The following is a 15,066-nucleotide window of genomic DNA, read 5'->3' on the forward strand; positions in this document are numbered from 1 at the left end:
ATCAACACTGCAAAGGACTATCCAAGTCCAGCCCCTGTAAAGGCCAATTCCACTGATAGCCAACATAAGGTATAAGAGCATGCCTCCAATTTGGTAGAGTTGGAAGTTTGCCGTTGTTACGCGCACCAAGAAGAAGGAAACAGTTGTTCAGAATGAAAATAACTCTCCTACCGAGACTGTGAAGTTCAACCTGCCAACAGAGGGATAGAGCAGTACAGAACAAAACAATGTAGTACATAGCACTGCAATGCCACAGAGAGCTACAGAGATAGTCCCAGAGACAAGACTAGAGGTTTAGGAGATAGATGATACAAAAGCACTTCCAAAAACAGAGAAAGTGCCGATGCTGCAATTATTAGAAGAAAAAGGAAAGATAAAAATGGGTGTAGCCCCATTCCCTAGGCGGCTGGAGAAGCCTGTGGATCCTATCAAAGATTATGACTTGGTCAAAGACCTAGACACTTTTAAACCTAACTTAACATTCTGGCAGTTGTTGATGCTATCTTCCAGCTACCGAAAGAAATTCAAAAGCATCTTGACAAGAAGACGTGGACTAAGGATTGCTCCTTCAACACCGACCAAGACCAATAAGGCCCTGGAGCCTGTAAAGGAAGTAGATGTGGCTAATGCCTTCTTAGATTCTGGAACCCTAGAGATTAGTGTATGGATAGAAGGATGAATTATTTCAAATACATTGATTGATGGAGGCTCATCAGTAAACATAATGATAGATGTGACAATGAAGGACTTAGGGTTGCAAGGAATTCAACCTACACAGTGGCTTATCAGATTGGCAGACCAAAGCAGAATCAAACAGTTGGGCATCCTCCCATACGTAAAAACAACCCTTGCAGGAAGAGATTATTGGCTGACATATCTAGTGGTCAAACCAAATTCTTATGGGACCTCATACCCTCTGCTATTGGGAAGACCTTGGCCTTTTGAAGCAAGAGCCAAGACGGACTAGTTCAAAGGAACTCTGACCCTAGGCAGAGGACCCAACAAAGTGGTGTTAAAGCTGTGTGGATCGCAAAAAGGTAATGGATCCACATCCATTGAAGTCATAACTGACTCCTCCAACGAGGTAACAAATGGTACAACAAGAGACGAAGAGGCTATTAAACAGATATTTTCTAAGAAAACAAAGGCACGGTCCCTAACAGTGGGCACTGTAAGCCAACTGCCAAGGGAAGTAAAATCCTTGTCCATGGGAGAATACCTCCTGCCTCAATTAGAATTAACTTCTGAAATCACCTCTGACAGTGAAATAGAAGCATGGATGTACTATTCTCCCTGTTACATGACAACCGTAGAGACAGAGCAGAGGCGGAATAGATACAGAGCAAAGACAGATACAGAGACAGAGCAGAGACAGTACAGATACATAGCAGATACAGAGCAGAGGCAGAACAGAGACAGAGCAGATACAGAGATAGTAACAGACACATAGCCAGAGCCAGAGACAGAGGCAGAAGCAGAGTCAGAAGCTGTGACAGAAGCAGAAGCAGATGCAGAGGCAAAAGATTTGTTCTTCTCCTATAGAGCCTCTATACAGAAGCAGAGACAGAGCCTTCAGAGAAAGAGGATGAAGATGATGAGGAAGAAAAACGAAGTAGGTTATGAAAGTGGAGATGAAGAATTTTCTCTGATAGAGGATGATCTTGTTGATGTCTCTACACAGAGACCTCAGAGGTCGAAGACCTCAGAGGTCGAAGACCTCAGAGGTCGAAGACCTCAGGGTACTGGATGAAATGACCATGGTTCCATTTTGGTTGATCAATGGACCACAAAGTATTCAGAATCTGTATAAGCAATGGATTAAAAGCATAAAAATTAAGTTCACCAGTGGCTCCTGTCTCGCCATAACTATTCAGTCCAGAGAAAAGATGATGATGATATCCCCTATCAACAGAAGCCAAATCCCTCAGAGCCACGGCCTCTAGAAGGTCCATGCTATGTGACATTCCTGGACGCATCCTCTAAAGATGAATCCCTAAGTCCAGAAGAATTTACCACTCACACAAAAGCAAACAAAGCTCTGATACCCTTCCAGCAACCTCAACAAACAAATGAGTCATATGTTTAGAAGGAGGACACTGGCTCTAGTGGAACATCAGATGAGGATACTACTCTCTTGAAAGAGTTAGTCCATGGAACATTTATCCGCGAAGTGAAAGGTGAAAGACAAGTAACGTTCTTGGATACTTATGGTACTGAACATCACCTGAAAGTGGGCCTCAATCTTCTAGAAGAAGAATTAGTGGTCCTGCGAGACCTACTCAAAGAGAACTTAGACGTGTTTGCTTGGTCGTATAAAGACCTAAAGGGGATTGATCCCACAGTATGCCAACATCACATTGACCTAGAGCCCGATGCCAAACCTATAAGGCCAAACCTATAAGGCAAAGACAAAGGCATATGAATCCTAATTACTCTACTCTAGTGAAGGCTAAATTATTAAAACTTCTTGAAGCAGAGTTCATTTATCCCATGGCTAACAGTGAATGGGTTTCGCCCATTATGGTAGTACCCAAGAAGAACAGGAAACTTCGAATATGTGTGGACTTCCGAAAGCTCAATTCGAAGACAAAGAAGGTTCATTTATCCATCACTTTTATAGACCAACTGTTGGACACAGTGGCAGACCATGAGATGTATTCCCTCTTGGATGGATTCAGTGGATATAACCAAGTCCAAATTGCAGAAGAGGACCAATCCAAAACAACCTTCACCACAGAATGGGGGACCTATGCCTATAGAGTGATACCATTTGGGCTCTGTAATGCTCCTGCCACCTTCCAATGAGTAATGATGGCTGCCTTCCAGAATCATCTTCATGATTTCATCGAGGTGTATCTTGATGACTTCTGTGTCTATAGTTTGATCCGTGAGCATTGGGGACACCTAGAGCAATGTTTTGACAGATGTCGAGAGTATGGGATTTCTCTCAACCCTGACAAATGTGTCTTTGGTGTCTCATCAGGAGTTTTGCTAGGTCATATTGTCTCAGCACAAGGGATTGCAACAGACCTGGCGAAGATTGAAAAGATTGCCGCCTTGATAGCACCAACAAATCTCAAGCAATTGAGAGGATTTCTTGGCCATGTTGTCTACAGAAGATTTATTGCTCATTTTGCAACCAAGGCAGCCCCTCTACACAATCTCCTAAGGAAAGATGCGGATTTCCTTTGGACTGATGACTGTGAATAGGCCTTTAATACCCTAAAACAGTGCCTTATCCAAGCATCTATTTTGCATCCTCCTGACTGGACAAAGGAGTTCCATGTGCACATAGATGCATCAGTTGAAGGGCTAGGTGTTGTCTTATGTCAAAAGGGTCCCTCTAAATTAGATCAGCCAATACATTATGGAAGCCGAAAGGTCACTAATAGGGAACAGAACTACACAGTGACAGAGCTTGAATACTTAGCAATGGTGTTTGCACTAGAGAAGTTTCGACACTATCTATTGTCAATGCTTTTTAAGTTCTACGTAGATCATGAAGCCCTGTCCTTCCTGATGAACAAAACAGATGTTAAAGGACGATTGATGAGATGGTTACTCCTGTTCCAGGAGTTCGACTTTGAAGTGATCACCAAGCCTGGCCGTTCCCATGTCCTAGCTGATCATCTATCACGGATCCCTCAAACTGCAGACGAGGAGTAGGATGATCCAGACCTTCCTGATGCTTCTTTGTTTCTAGTTGAAATAGTTACTCCCTGGTATGTAGACATAGCCAACCTCTTGGAAACTCAATAGTATCCTCCTGGCATCTCAAGCCTTGAGAAGAAGAAGCTTCTGTTAGAATCAGCCCCCTACACTTTGTTAGGCGGTGCACTGTACAAGAGAGGCAAAGATGAAGTGCTTCGGAGATGTGTTGTAGGGGATGAAATCGGCATAGTATTGAAAGCATGCCATGACAACCATGTGGTGGACACTTCACAGGAAAATCGACAGCCAGGAAGGCTCTATTGGCGGGATACTGGTGGCCGACCCTCCACAAGGATACATATGATTACTGCAAAAGATGTGATGCCTGTCAGGGAATGGGAAAACCCACCAAAATAAGTGCCATGCCATTGCAACCCATTCTTCCCCTAAAGCCATTCGAGAAGTGGGGGATTGATTTTGTGGGTCCCATTGATCCACCCACTAGACGGAAGCAGAACAAATACATCTTAATATGTACGAATGATGTCACAAATTGGTGTGAAGCTAAAGCCCTGAAGCGGGATGATGCTAACAGCATAGCCCTGTTCATGTACGAGAATATTATCATTCGTTTTGGCAGTCCCCTTGAGTTGGTAAGTGATAGAGGTACTCATTTCCTTAATAAAGTTATGGAGGAGCTGACGGATCTATATAAGATCCGCCATCGTAAGTCCACTCCCTATTATCCCAAAGCCAATGGCCAAGTTGAAGTCACTAATCGTATCCTTTGCTTGATTCTGACAAGAATGATTACCGTACATCGTTGCGACTGGGACGATCAACTTATAGAGGCGCTCTGGGGATACAGAACCTCTCATAAGGCAGCTACAGGACAGACCCCTTTCTAGCTAGTGTATGGTACAGAAGTCGTCTTCCCTGTTGAGCTGGAATTGCCCTCTTTGCAAGTGGCAATTAAAGAACGCTTGGGAGATGATGAGTCACTTCAACGCCATCTCCTGCACTTGGAATGCTTGGATGAGTTACGACGGATGGCCCTACAATGCATGGAAACCACTCAAGCGCAACACAAGGCCTATCATGACAGTTTCATCAAGCACAAGGAGTTCAAAGAAGGTGATCTTATTCTAGCCTATGATTCGAGATTTAGCAAGTTTTCTGGCAAGCTTCAACAATGTGGATGGGTCCATACAAGGTACTTGCTGTCAATCTGATGCCATGAGGCATATTCCACGGTGGATTCTGTGAGGTTTTGCGGTGGATTTCGTAAAATTTTATTACCGGGGCTCATACACAAAGTGGATTCTTTGTGCGAGAAGTCGATGGAAACGCCTATCCTTTTCGGGTGTTTTGTTAATTTTATGTGTACATGGGTGATTCCATAGTAGGTGATTCCACAAAATATATATTTAAATTAATATACGTTTATGAGTTTAGAGTGCGCACTCGTAATAAATTAAGGCTAGGATTGATTTCTAACCAATTTATTTATATAGCTGAAGACTGCTAGGTATTCACTTTTGTCGGTTTAATTGTATTATTTTTCTAACAATTGTGAATGCTTCAGTTGATGTGTAGAGTGAGTAGCAGTGGCAGTGGGAAGCATTGGAGGATAGCATGTATTCAAATTTATCATCAATTTTTTAGGGGCGCGTATCTTAGGCATGGTGCCTATATTTTATTGCGCTTATTTATTAAAGCGCTTGATATTTATTTATTATTTTTGTATGCGCATGGGCGCACGATTTAAATACTTGTATTAGACATTGTATTTGGGTACCGCATGACTTCTTGGACGCCCATTAGCTTTAATTCTTTATTGGCACAAAAGCAAACTCAAAAGCTAAAGCGTGCTATTTTGTAATTTGGGCTATTATTTGAGCTTGAAGATGAATAATATATTAAATACATGCTTTGTGGAGCGCACACACAAGGCATGGGGGGAGATTGTACCCAATTGGTCTCTTGTTCATGTCGTGCAAGCTTTCTTCATTGGTTTTTGTGTAAAAAGTAGAGTTCTTTTGTTCTTGGGGACCTTTTGACGCTCACTACGCGCACATACGATGACCGATCTGTGCACCAATGGTATCATAGCGAAGCTGAGATCGAGAGCTTCCAATCGCTTACCATCTCACGTGAAGGTGGAGCTCCTGGAACGATTGAGCTCTATAGTCAGTCTCGTCGCGAACGATCGATACCAGCGTGTTCCTGGCAGTCAAGAACCCCCTTGTGCACCCTCTGATCACGAGAGACCAGCCTCTGTGCGGAGGACCACACGGATACTTCCTTCAATAAGTCGTCTTCATACAGATAAGAAAAACTTAACTTCATAGCCAAAAGCTTTCAAAGCTTTAACAAAAAGCTTATTAAGCTTAATAATAAGCTTATTAAAAAGCTTATCTCCACGAAATTTTCCGCCTGCGGTGTCAGTATAAACTGACCGCCGCCGATTCAATTGAAGATGTCTTCTGGTCCACGAAATTGAAGCTAGTCACTAAAGCTTAAATTTCTAAGCTCTCTTAATCCTGCAAGTCACCAAAGTCACTTAAGTCATCTCCAACAACTCTTATAGCGGCAGTTCATACGCAGAAGCACACGAACTAGTCTATTGCTCTCTAGAAGTCCCTGTTCACACTTGCAGACTTGCTGAACCAATTTCAGTAAGAGCAGAAGTTCATATGCAGTTTCTACGCAACACTATTCTTTTGGAAGACGGTTGTGACAACGAATACCGCAATCATAAAGGAGAAAGACTACAAAAGCCAAACAAAATATACAAGCCTTGTAAACCCGCCTTTGAGCTACACTCATCCCACTAATAAGATTTCGAGAGTGTGAGGTCTTTTAGAATTTTGCAGGATGACTGAACAAAACATGGATGATATTATGGCTGAAGGTGATCTACCCGAACCAACGATGGAGCAAAAGTTGGATTTGATTATGATGCAGCTCGAAGAAGAACGAAGATCCCGACAAGCTTTTCAAGTTCAATTGGTCAATTTGCAATGATCTACCACCGACCAAGATGGATTGCAACACGAAGATCTTATACGACGTACCATCGATACAACACTTGAAGCCCAATCCATTCGCAAAGAAACAAAGATACGTAAAAGAAACTTCAAATTTCGTACTTTCAATGGATCACACAATGAAAAGACTGTACTTGCTTTTATCAGTCAATTTGATGATTACTTCCATGAAGAAACATATGCTGAGAAAGACAAAATTAAATGTGTTACTAACCATTTAGTTGACCGAGCATCCTTATGGTGGACTGTGGTCCGCAAGAGCATTGATTGTCCCACTACATGGGAGACTTTCCAAAAGAAATTTTTGTAGAATTTCCTGTCTCCTCAATTCCATGAAAAAGCCATCAAGTAATGGGATCTTCTACAACAAAGGGATCGCGAACCTATTTCCCAATACACTGAACGTTTCTGGAATGCTCTACTGCAATTACAAATGCTCGAAGATGTACCTGAAGCAACTCATAAACCCAAGTTTATGTCTGGCCTACTTGGACATTTCTATGCGAAAGTTAATATGTTCAAGCCAACAACTCTTGAAGATGCAATTTCCTTGGCTCATGACACTGAAGACAAGATTCGAGGACGAGACAAGCGACCACAGTAGTTTCCAACTAATGGTAACTTTGGTTCCAAACAATTCAATTCAAATTTTTGAAGATTCAATCGAAGTCATTTTCTTCCATCTTCATTCTGTAAATCTTGGACACGACAACTTGCCTTGCCACCATCAAACACCAATCCAAACCCTAAGCCATCCCCACAGTCAAACCCCAACATTCCTAAACTTCTTGCCATTACCAATAATGTATCTGAATCAAAACCCATAGTTTGTTACAAATGCCATCAACCTGGACATCTAGCAGCCAATTGTCAAACCAAAAAGCCACCTGTCCATATCAATTATTTGGGAATAATAGAAGAAGAAGAACGTGAGGAAATGTCAGACTTTATGGAAGATGATGACGACATTGGTACTACTTCGGATACTTTGCCAGGTATGTCAACTCCCCATTCTTTGTTAACAATGAAATGTTTTGTGCATGGTAAAGAAAAGACTATTTTACATGATGATAGGAGCACACATGACTTTATTTCTGCAAAATTAGTCAAAGAATTGAATTTACAAACTGTTTCTACACATTATCGCATCAAGGCTGCATTCCTAGGTACAATATATAATGGAACACAAGAGGTGCATAATTTAGAAATTAAAATTGGTGAATATACTGAACGAAGAAATTTCCTAGTTGTACCTTTGCAGTCTAGTGACATTATCTTAGGAATGCCTTGGTGTCATCAATACAATCCTGACATAGATTATTCTACGCATTCAATTAAAATTTATTTTCAAGGAAAACAAATCACATTGCATGGTATGCATGCCTCCAATAATTTTCCACTGCTTACTCATACTCAGGCTAAACGTACATTACGTAAAAGTAGCAAATCTTATTTAATATGGGTGAATGAACTTCAAGCTAAAGAACAACAGATGCATCCTAGGCATACACAATTTCTTGCCCAATTTCAAGATTGTTTTGCTGCTGATTTACCACCTGGATTACCACCTTCACGTCCTGAACATCATAAGATAGATTTAATTCTTGGAACACAACCACCATGTAAAGCACCATATAGACATAACCAAATTGAACAGAAAGAAATTCAAAATCAAATAGAAGAGTTGCTTAACAAAGGATTAATTAGACCTAGTAGTTCTCCATTTGGTGCACCTGTTTTATTAGTGAAGAAGAAAAATAATACTTATCGCGTGTGCATTGATTATCGTGCCCTAAATAAAATTATTGTTAAGAATAGATATCAAATTCCTAGGGTAGATGATCTTATGGATAAACTACAAGGATCTGCCATATTCAGTAAGATAGATCTTAAATCTGGATATCATCAAGTAAGATTGGACAAATCTGATATATTCAAAACTGCATTTAGAATACAATTTGGACATTATGAATTTCTAGTTATGCCTTTTGGTTTAACTAATGCACCAGCCACATTTAGTCGTATGATGAATCGCATATTTCTGAAACATCAATATTGTGTCATAGTTTTCTTTGATGACATATTAGTATTCAGTAAAAATGAGAATGAGCATTATGAACATTTGTCTTTAGTTTTTAAGTTGTTAAAAGACAATCAATTATATGCTAATCCAAAAAAGAGTGAATTCTTCCAAACAAAAATTGAATATCTAGGACATATTATTTTATCAGAAGGTATTAAATTCGACCCTAAAAAGATAGAAGCAATTTTAAATTGGCCCATACCCAAAAATGTGCATGAATTACGTTCTTTTCTAGGTCTTGCTAGCTTTTACAGAAAGTTTGTGAGGAGTTTCTCATTACTTGCATTACCTTTGACAAAACTTTTAAAGAAGGGTATTATGTATAACTGGTCTGATAATCAACAAAAATCCTTTGATTTATTGAAACATGCTTTAACTCCTACTCCTGTATTACAACTACCTGACTTCAATAGACCATTCTTTTTAGTAGTTACTGACGCTAGTGGATGTGGAATTGGAGCCGTCCTTATGCAAGATTCTCATCCCATAGCCTACTCTAGATGTAAACTCAAACCATCTGAACTTAAATATTCTACCTATGATAAGGAATTGCTAGCTATAGTACAAGCCTTACTTCAATGGAAACATTATTTAATGGGATCTGAATTTATGATCAAAATTGACCAACAAAGCATTAGACATCTCCTTAGTCAACCACAAATATCTGACCGATACATTAAATGGGCCGCTTTTATTCAAAGTTTTCATCCCTTATACAATATCAACCTTGAAAAGAGAATGTTGTCGCTGATGCTTTGAGTAGAAGACCGACAATTCACAATATTTCTGTGATATCATTTGATTCCCTTATCCCTATGAAAGATACTTATCATCAGGATCTTACTTTTCAAGCTGATTGGAATAAACTAGTTGCAAATAATTGGATTTCTATTGATTTATTGTCTTACAATAATGGATTCATGTTTTATGAAAAAAGATTATGTGTGACAGTTCCATTTCGATCATTTGTTTTCCATGAAATTCATTGTCCTCCATATCAAGGTCATAGAGGAATTATATCTACTTTGCATACATTGATTGAAGATTTTTATTGGCCATATATAGACACTGATGTATCTAACTTTGTATCCGAATGTTTAATTTGTCAACGAGTTAAAAGACACCATAGTAAACAATATGGTTTACTAATGCCATTATCTATTCCATCACGACCATGGGTACAGATTTCAATGGATTTTATCACTGGTTTACCTAATACTAAAGCTAACCATGATATGATTTGGACTGTTGTAGACAGATTTAGCAAACAAGCATATTTTATTCCATGCAAAAAAACTTTAACTGCATCTCACTGCTCAAATGTTTTTAAAAATTATTTTCACAAATCATGGTTTACCAAAAGTCATTATTTATGATCGTGATTCTAGATTCTGTAATAATTTTTGGATTACTTTGTTTGCTAACTTACGAACAAATATTGATTTTTCATCTACATTTCATCCTGAAACAAACAGTCAAACAGAAGCTACTAACAGTACTATTTTAGATCTTTTGCGTGCTTACACCATTTCAAAACCACACACATGGGATACACATCTACATTTACTTCAATTTGCATATAATAATACACCACATACAGCTACAAAGAAAGCACCATTTGAAGTTATTTATGGATATCGATTGCCTACACCTGTTGCATCACTATCAAACAAAATTCAAACTGCTGATGATATTGCTAACATGCAAGCCACTATTTTTTATGAAGTTAAAGATATGATTGCCAAAGCCCAGCAATCATATACAAACAAGCAAATAAGAAAAGACAAGCCATGAATTTTAAAGTTGATCATTATGTTTGGTTAGGAATAGAAAAATGAAGATTACAAAGTGTAGATAAACACCCAGTTTGAAATTAGCACCTAGATTTTATGGACCATTCAAGATCATACACAAAATCAATGACAATGCATTTAAACTAGAACTACCACAACATTGGAAAATCCACAACACCTTCCATATCAGGTTATTATGACCTTTTAGATGCCAATTACCTGTACACCCTGTCTATGAAAACCCTCCTTTGCTAGATGATGAAATTGAAATCCTTGAGCCTGAAACTATTATAGATACTGACTTTATGACCACTAGAACTGGCCATAGATATTCTAGATATTTGGTCAAGTTTAAAAATCATCCTGTTGAAGAGGCCCAATGGATGTACGCTAGAGACCTAAATGCTTTCCCCACTCTGTTAGCTCCACATTGAGCTAATAGCAATTGAGGACAATTGCTATCCCACCCCGAGGGTATGATGCTAGGAGGCATATTCCACAGTGGATTCCGTGAGGTTTTGCGGTGGATTCCGTAAAATTTTATTACCGAGGCTCATACACAAAGTGGATTCTTTGTGTGAGAAGTCGATGGGAATGTCTATCCTTTTCGGGCGTTTTGTTAATTTTATGTGTATATGGGTGATTCCATAACGGGTGATTCTGCAAAATATATATTTAAATTAATAAATGTTTATGAGTTTAGAGTGCACACTCGTAATAAATTAAGGTTAGTATTGATTTCTAACCAATTTATTTATATAGCTAAAGATTGCTAGGTATTCACTTTTGTCGGTTTAATTGTATTATTTTTCTAACAATTGTGAATGCTTCAGTTGGTGTGTAGAGTGAGCAGTGGTGGCAGTGGGAAGCATTGGAGGATAGCATATATTCAAATTTATCATCAATTTTTTAGGGGCGCATATCTTAGGCATGGCGCCTATATTTTGTTGTGCTTATTTATTAAAGCGCTTGAATTTATTTATTATTTTTGTATGCGCATGGGCGCACGATTTAAATACTTGTATTAGACATTGTATTTGGGTACTGTCTGACTTCTTGGGCGCCCATTAGCTTTAATTCTTTATTGGCACAAAAGCAAACTCAAAAGCTAAAGCGTGCTATTTTGTAATTTGGGCTATTATTTGAGCTTGAAGATGAATAATATATTAAATACATGCTTTGTGGAGCGCACACACAAGGCATGGGGGGAGATTGCACCCAATTGGTCTCTTGTTCATGTCGTGCAAGCTTTCTTCATTGGTTTTTGTGTAAAAAATAGAGTTCTTTTGTTCTTGGGGACCTTCTGACGCTCACTACGCGCCCATACGGCGACCGATCTGTGCACCACAATCATAACGGCTCTGTTCAGGTGCAGACCATTGATGACTCTGATGATCCTTTCCTTATCAATGGCTATTGCCTGAAGATGTACTTTCCTCCCTAGGGATCTTGACAATCACAATCGCACTGTCCTTCTCGTCATGCTTTTGATAGCCCTTATGATTCTCCTCATGAGGCGGTCTCGTTTTGCTAACCCCTCGCAGAAGCATCTCAACCTGACCTTGTTCTCTTATCGTCTGATCCAACAACGGTGGCGAGGTTGGTCCTGGCCCATGTTATTTCTACCATTCTAATTCTTCATGAAAAAAAAAATTAAAAAACAAAAAAAAAAACAAAAACAAACGAAACTGTTATGGGAGAAAAGAAAGAAATTCCCTGTCATAACAGGCCTCGTTCCAAGAAAAGGTGGAAACACCCTTGGGCAGGAAGCTGACTGTGGAAAAGGTGGTAACGCCCCGCAGTTCAGGATAGCTGACTCATCACCAGCGAAACCTCTTTAAAAAGTAAATTGAAGTCACCTCCCTTGATGCGCTATCTCGGCAATATCAATCCATCTACCCTTCTTAACAGACGACTCTTCTTACAAGTCATTGAAGTACGAGATTTGTAGGCTGTCTCCCTGGGTACGCCTCGTCTTCAAGATCTTGACAACAACAGCCGACACAATCTTCATCATCAAACCCTTGAGTGATGTGAGCTTTCATCCCAACAGGATGGGGACGTGAGTATGGGCTACCCTCTGTATCTATCAGAGAGTGAGACAGAGGGTGGAGTGACTGACCAGTCTTTCCCTTCAAATCAAATGAGAGGTGAGATGTGTGATCGGAGTGTTGCATGCACGGGTTGGGCCTCTCAATGCACAATGCATGATCTGTTCGTGTGCACTGCACCATAAGGCTCCCTCGCCTTCCTTCTTGCAATGTATACTGGCACAGGGCGGGATACACAATTGTACCATCAAATGCGCACAAGGCATATAATCTCTATACAAGTGACTGTGAGGATTACATCAATGGGTTTCAGGAAAGGGCTGCCCTCTATATCTATCAACAGAGCGTGAGACAAAGGGTGGGCTAAGTGTGACTAGTGTTTCTTCAATCAATTATCGAGAGGTAAGGATTGAGGGATGTTGCGACCATTGGAGTCAGGTACGTTCCCGTTTTCCTCTACACCCCTGAGTTGAGTCTCTGCCATCAGCACAGGACACATCATTCTGTTCTTTACACTGCACTACAACGCTCCCTGGCCTTTCTCCTTGCACCTATGCCAAACGGGGTTGGACGCACTGATGCACCATTAATTGTGCACCCTGGCATACTCTCTCTATACCACCCCCTTGTCGATTTTTAAACTGGGTGTGAGCTCTGGGTTTTCATCATTATTTCCTCGAGTGATGTTAATAATGGGGCGAGTGGCTGCTCTTTCATTCCATTTGAGTGATCATGAGTTGAGTGCAATATCCCTCGTCATCGATGAATTTCCTATGATTCCTTCAACCACCAGCTACCTCCCTAGGTGTTGCTGCATGGTCCCTGCCACGAAGGATGAAGGACGTGTGCTGTGAAGACACCTTGTTACCTCCTCCAGCCGACACAACGACACCAGACGCAACCTCGATAGTCGACATTCCTCCTCGGCAATATGGACCAAGTTTTCTAACCCTACACATTCTGCTTCTTAGGGATGGTTATGTCTTAAGTGTGGGGATGTCATGGTTGGTCTGATGTGAGGTACCAAGTCCTTGATGTTTGGTTTACTCTTCCTGCTAAGGTTCTAAGTGTGGGGACGCGTCCCTACGCATCTATGTCGTATACCCCCAAGCATATACTATGTTTTGATCATGCATCTATGCCATGACTTCATTTTACCCTGATGGGGTCCCTTTCCCACCTTCCGTTCTATTTCACCCTGTCCCCGGGGTTGTTTCTTGACCGTTTGCCTTTATCCTTTGCTTTGTGATTTGTCCATATAAACGCACCCTACATTCACCGAAATCCCAATCCAACCTTACAGTCTTGTTCGTCCCTTTGAATTACCTATTTTTCCTTTTTACCAACCCTTGTTCTGACAGAGAGTTCTCAAGTTATTAATTTTTTAAGCAATTCCCATAAATTGAATAGTTTTCCATGTGAACACGTCTTTATTGCTTCAGAACCCTGATCTGATGTGCCAGCCCTATCCTACCCATTCCTCCTGACATTTTTCATTTTTATTCCGTGTCATTTTGATGCACTGTTCTTCCGTTATTAATTTTTGCGGGTTTTCGAGCCTTGTTCATGCTTATTTTTTACATTTTTCCATGTGAACCTGCCCTCTTTTCACCGGAATTCCAGTTTAATTTGACAGCCGTGTCCTGCCAGCCTTTCCCCCACTTTTTCCTTTTTCCTTCCCCCTCTTCCTACTGTTGGATTTTTAGTTATTAATTTTTTCGAGTGTTTTCGAGTGTGATTTTCATGTTTTTTTCACATGAACCCCTCCTAATATCCCCCAAATTGAGTTTTGATGTGCCAACCTGTGAATCCCTTTTTTTCAAACATTTTTTCTTTTTACTGTCCTCTATTCCGACGCACGGTTTTTCCCGTATTAATTTTCGAGTCCATTTTCAGGCCCATTTTTGGGGTTTTTCCCATGTGAACGCATCTTATCTCAATCAAAAATGTGTTTTATCATGATAGGGTTGTTCGAAACATTGTTCTACACACTTTTCCTTCTTTTTACAGTTCATTTCGATACGCGGATTTTCCAATATTAATACTCGTATGTGTTTTCAGGTCTATTTTTTGTGTTTTCTCCATGTGAACACCCTGATTTTGCCCCGGAAACCATGTTGCATGTTCCCATCCTTTTCCCCTCGTCTCCTGGCACATTTTTTTTTCTTACGGTTTTTCGATCCGACGAACGGTTTGGATTTTATTAATTTTTCTTCATTTTTCTCGTGTGACCGCATTTCCCGTGTCGCGCGTGAACACACCTGTTTTTGGTTTTACGCGCCTCGGGATGCCCCCATGGCATCCGTGGCTCGCGCGTCACTGTCCCTACCCCGTTTGACCCCGTCACCGCAAATTTTTTTACCCCTACTCGCGCATGCGCACGGAACGAGGGTGCGTTTTTTTGCCCACCCATCTTCTATTTTTTTATTTTATTTTTA

This window comes from Lygodium microphyllum, chromosome 6, assembly GCF_053477565.2.
Source record: "Lygodium microphyllum isolate KBCC chromosome 6, Lygodium_microphyllum_v1.1.10, whole genome shotgun sequence".
Taxonomy (NCBI): Eukaryota; Viridiplantae; Streptophyta; class Polypodiopsida; order Schizaeales; family Lygodiaceae; genus Lygodium; species Lygodium microphyllum.